The 6,000-nt window shown below is 37.1% G+C and overlaps 1 protein-coding gene across 4 annotated transcripts in view; it reads right to left on the minus strand.

The window, feature by feature from the left end:
- The window catches only part of MARCHF1 (membrane associated ring-CH-type finger 1), a 1,238,958-nt gene that overhangs the window by 877,389 nt on the left and 355,569 nt on the right, over positions 1-6,000 (minus strand). The gene's annotated exons all lie outside the window — the stretch shown is intronic.

Consider the following 6,000-nt stretch of genomic DNA (forward strand, 5'->3'; position numbering starts at 1 on the left):
TCAAAAGCATATAATGCTAAAAAAAAATTGCTCTACTCACATTTCCCATCATATGTCTTCCCAATCCAGCCCCCTGTATCTTTCTGCTTAGGTCACTCACTGAGTGCCTCATAGATCTTATTTTTTTTCACTTTTTTATTATTATTATTTTACTGTTGAACTGTTTCATTATTAAATATATGCATGCATCCAAAAAAAAGACTGTCAAAGGGATCAAAATTGTCTCAATTTCTTGTTTCTGTTTTTGCCTCAAGGAGAAAAAAGAAACGACTGGTAGGAAATGGCAATTCCCAAGCAAGCATGCATTCAGAAGACAGAGAATTTGTGTCTTACTTCCAAATTCCCCAAACTATCTTAGCATCTCTGGGATCAGAGAACCTGGATTCAGACCCCACTTCCATTACTTACTATTAGTGTGATCTTGGGCAAGTTTCTGAACTTCTTTAGCCTCAAGTCTTTCCTTTGTAAAATGAGCGACGGGAACTAGATGGCCTTTAAGGTCCCTTTCATCTTTAAAATTATAGATCCTATGACTAGCATGACAGTGGTTCACAAAGTCTAAGCAGAATCCATGGACAATTAATTGTCTATGTTGATTGGCCAAGGTTGTTCAACATTCAAAAGAATTCAACTTTTCTAATCTTGGAAGGGACTGAGCAAGGATTAGGATTCAGGACTTCTGAAGCTTCATCTTTTGCTGTTTCTAGTATGTTATGATGTCATACTCCCCTTCTCCAATAAAATGTTTTTTTCCTGTTTTTCTGATTGATTTCATGTATCTACATTTTTTTCTTATGTTGATGGGATGTATCTATTCAGAAAGAGAGAAGTGTATGCTCATTAAAAGTTTCTATGTTCACCTTGACACAAATGAAACCATAACTTTGGGAAGCACTGATTCCTTAAATTAGTCATTAAGGTATTTATTAGACTAGTTTTGAGAAATGTCAACCACTGGGCATCAAACCACTCAGATAAAGACAAAAATATGTCCCTGAAGAAACATCATATAAGCCTCAGTATCTAGCAAAGCCACTGTAAATATTATATGCCATACTACATTAATAAAGAGCCCTTGGGCCTAATTTATCCATGAATACACAAAGCCAGAAATATAGAGATACTCATACAAGTGCTGATTTCTGGAGGTTTTTCATTTTTACTTAAAATAGCTATTCAGAAGCATGTGGCTGACCTTAAATTCTTAGCAATCTGTCTTGCTGATACCAACCATAGCATCATTCATACATATATTATATCTGTTGTGTATCATCTCCAAAACCTAGTGTTTACTAAGCACCTATGTGCACATAGACCTGTGCTCATCATTACTGAAGAGAGATTTATTTTATGGTTTGTGAAAGCATGAGCTGACTGTAATATAAGCTGTAGCTGCCATAACTCATCTTGGCAACATGATGAGAAATCTAAATTTCCGTTTTCTTCTCTTTTCAGACTTTAACTCAATCTAAATGGGTGACATTCTCACTAAAGAAGTCATTGCCTCCATTTTTGTTTAGTCATTTTCAGTTGTGTCCTACTCCTTTGTGACCCCATTTAGGGTTTTCTTGGCAAAGATTATGGAGTGGCTTTCCATTTCCTAATGCAGATCATTTTACAAATGAGGAAACTGGGGCAAACAGGGTTAAATGATTTATACAGGCTCATACAGCTTCTAAGTGTCTTAAGATTTAAACTCAGGAAGAAAGTAGTTTTCCTGAGTCCAGGCCCGACACTCTATCCATAGTCTCCATTAGAACAACTATTAAAAGAGCCAGAGTAATATGGTTGAATCTGTTGTGAATTTTGAATTAGAACTATGAATTCCAATGTGGGCTCTTCCATTTGCAATGTATGTGAATTTAAGATAAATCACCTAAACTGTCTGAACCATAAAATTAGGGAACTGACCTAGATGACCTTGAGGGTCCCTTCCAACTTTAAAATCTTGTTCATTTGTTGCTAGTTCTTTTGGGTGAATGGGTATACATTTTGGTAGTGAAGTCTAGATGATTGTAGAAACACGGTATTCCATACAAAGTGCACAGCTCCTGCCACATTGTCAACCTTTTATTATAAGTTCATAGGTTTAAAGTTGGAAAGAAGCATAGAGGTCAGCTATTCCAATCTATCATATAAATTTTTAACTTTAATATTAATTGCTTTGTAAGCTTGTGGCCAGAATTTGGGTTCAGATTCTCTCAAAGTCTTCAACAAGATTGTAAAATCTTTATGGACTTAAATGCCTTCATATTTCCCCCAAACACATGATCTACTATCTTACATTCAATAGGCATTCAGTTTCATTCCACAATCTTTTTTAAAGTGTCTAAAGTAGAGAGAGAACTGTTCTAGGAGCTGGGAGGAGATCAATGTTTTGTGATACACAGCCCCTGTATTCACAGAACTTACAGTCTAATAGAGGAATATTAGGACAAATCAAGATGGTGCATGCCAAACAATAAGTGATAAATCCATTAGGGAATTGAAAGCCAGAGTTCTGGGTGAAACTCAGGAGGCAGAAGGTTATTTCTGAATCATTCTGATAATGACATTAGAGTTTGGGTCCAAAGAATAGGTTTTATTAACAGGCAAAGAGGGGCAGGGGAAATATTGTAAACCTACAGAAGACTGTGAGTCAAATGGTTTTGAGGAAAAAGTGTAAAGGGAAAGGTTCAAGGGACCACTCAGTTTGGCCAGAGGGTGAAGCACGTGGTAAGGAGAAGTATGAGACAAGCCTGGAAAGTTGCCAGATTGCAGAAGGGATCAAAGGTCAGGAAAGGGTATTATTATTTTAAGTGATAACTAATAGGAAGCCATTGGAGTTTTTGGAAAAGGAGTGATATGAGCCTGTCAATGAATAAAGAAGAGGAGTCTGATTAATCTTGATGGTGTTTCCACCAAGCAGCAGTAAGAAAGTAGAGGTGGGAAGACCAACTAGAAGACCGTTGTAATTGAACAGTGAGTGGGAGTGTGGCAATAGGACTAGAAAGGTAAGGAATTATAGAAAAAGACTGATGTTGGTAATAATGATAATAATGGGAGTGGTGGTTATGAATGGAAATTCATAGTGCACATAGAGCAAAGCTTTGTCATGAAGTCCAGGGCTCCTAGACTTATTAATATATAACATTCATTTTGTATCTCACTTTAAGCTTCTTTTCTGAGTCTTTTCCAATTTCTTTAGTGTCTTCCCTTTATTCCTGTTCATTCAACTCCTGGTTTTAATTATCAGATAAGCATCTCACTAATGTCTTGCTTTCTCTCTCGTGGCATTTATTTTTAAAGATAGTATCTTTAATTGTTTTTGATGTCATCTGGTTGATTGGTTCACATATGCTTACGAGTTGGAAGTCTCACAGGACTCACCTAATTATACAGCCAACCTACTGTGCTGATTACAGATATTCTTCATAAACCTGAGAATCAATAATAATCATGACATTCAGAAATGCCACGTGTGGCTTCCTAGAAACGATTATGCATTTACACTCAAGAGTTTAGCATACTTTGTGTCACAAATATCAGGGATGGAGTTATATCCTCTGTAAACCTTTACTATATTTCTATAAAAATCACCTGTATATTCTTAAATGATTTTTATCTTAGTGGAACTAGCTAGTTACAAAATGGGGCTCATTTTCCACCTTTTCCACAAGGATAGTATTTATCCTTGATAAAATGAGGTGCCAGAAATAATTATGGATTTTGATGATTTCATTTAGTCTCTATTTTTATAACAAAACCATCCTATTTTTTTTCTCTAGAGCCTGGAGATGTTGCCAATAGTGGGGAAGCATAAATGAAGGAAAAATTAATAAATTACCAGCTTTTGTTTATTGCAATTTAATATTGAATAATAAAGTGTGCTGCAAATAGTCATTATGGGATATTTTCATCTCAGACAACCAAGAGAACTTTATGAGGTCGTCGTCTCTTATAGCTTCCCTCTTACTACTGCCTTGAGCATTAGTCTGGGTAGCAGAATTTATAAGATTATCGTAGGAGACCTATGCATCTTTGCAATTTCCAAGTAATTCTGGACATTTACTAAAAATGGCAAGAACTCAATCCCTAAGAGACATATAAATTATTATTTCCAGAGTCTAGGCCTATGGTTTTTATCAGCATGTGGGGATTCCCAGGGTGATCATTCTCTCCACCAATGCAAATTAGCAAGTCTTCTATAAGTTATGGACTTAGAGAGATGCTGGGATATGAAGAGCTAAATGGTCTCACAGTAAGTATGTGTTAGAGGTAATATGCTATAATGGTAATGGGAATTTGATAATCTTCCCTGCCCCCTAATAAGCCTAAATTGAACTTGAGGACGTTTCCTGATTTGAAAATAAACTTTTCCCCCTAATAAGCTGGATGTGGTCATATGGAGCCTATGGTGGGAAGAGTTTGCTGAACGGTGGAGGAGAGCCTACAGGAGAAGCTTGCTTTGAGGGAGGGTTGTTTTTCAGGAAGGCACAACTTTTGTTACTTTGTAGTCAAGTGGGGACATGATGTTCTCTGACCCTGGAGAAGGCTATATATACCTGAGATGAAGTTTTGCTTTGGGGCTTGCTTTGGGACGAGTTGTGTGCTTTGGCCAGATGAGACTCTGGGCAGCCATTGAGGGTGCCCCCACCCCCCGCTTTGAAAATCCAGTTGTTGGTGCTTCTCTCTCTGGTGACTAACTGTATGTATGTGATTGTCAGATAGCTAGAAGCCCTGTATGACTGAATTGTTTTACTTCTTCTGTCTTTATTTTTGTCTGCTTATAACTTCTGTTTGTAATGTCTGAAGTTCAGGGTGCTAACTTTTTCTCTGAACTAGGTAAATGATATATGTTTGATTAAACTAAGATTGTTAACCCTTTTTGAGTTGCTTTCCTTTAGAAAAGCAGATCATAGAACCTGTGCTAGCAGCCATCCTGGGTATGCTAGGGTGCTTGCTGATACATATGCAAATTCAAATCTTTTAGACTCCAAGGTCAGTCCTCTAACCACTATGTAACACAATCTTTTAATATTATCTATTAAGTATGGAAAATGAGAACTAGCTTTGTGAACTATATAATTCTTTTTTTTTTTTTTTAAGCAATTGGGGTTAAGTAATTTACTCAAGGTTACACGGCTAGTTATTTCTGGATGTGGTGCTAAGTATCTGAGCCCGGATTTGATCCCCAGGTCATCCTGACACTGGAGCCGGTGTTCTTACTCACTGTGCTACCTGGCCGCCCCACTATATAATTCTTTATGCAATTTATTTTCACCATATACTTACCAAAAAAATCCACTGTATTTCTGGAATATATGACTACTGATGTGGTTCTTGAAAAAAAATATTTTATACTGGAAAAACCATTTTAGAAAGGTTGTAGCCAAGAGATTGCTGTCATGATAAGGAATTGATTGGTGATGATCAATTGGCCTAGGCTTAGCCTGTCCCAGAACAGACATTTCTGAGGCAAAATTCTTTCACCCCACTTATATACATTGCAAATAGTGGGCATTCTATCAATAGGGGAAGAAGAAAAAAAGCACAAAAACGTTATAAAGTAATGTACAATCTGTGCAATTATAAAACCCTGCCCAATACTCAGATGGATATATGATTCTACCCCTAACTGTGCCTGCCCATCCTACTGTATATCCTATTTTATAGCCCCTACTTCCCCATAAATTTCCCACGGGGACTCAATTCAACATGCCTTGTCACTGTAAGGATATGAAAGGAACATAGATTCCACTGAAAGAGAGACTGCCCCAATCCTTTCTAGGAGAGAAAGAGCACAAGAATTGCCCTGCCCTGTTTGTACCATGTGATATGGCAGAAATGAATTATCTGTATCCTTTGTCATCAGCTGTTCACTTCCTTCTCTATTCAATTACCTTACCTTCCTGGGGGTTCCATGAGGTATAAAGAGATAGGTGAGAGATTAATGAAAGTGAGAAAGAGCAACAGAGAGAGAGAGAGAGAGAGAGAGAGAGAGAGAGAGAGAGAGAGAGA

The sequence above is a fragment of the Petaurus breviceps genome, unplaced genomic scaffold (genome assembly GCF_028583685.1).
Source record: "Petaurus breviceps papuanus isolate PSGF00001 unplaced genomic scaffold, PetGlider_PUasm1.0 126, whole genome shotgun sequence".
Classification (NCBI taxonomy): Eukaryota; Metazoa; Chordata; class Mammalia; order Diprotodontia; family Petauridae; genus Petaurus; species Petaurus breviceps.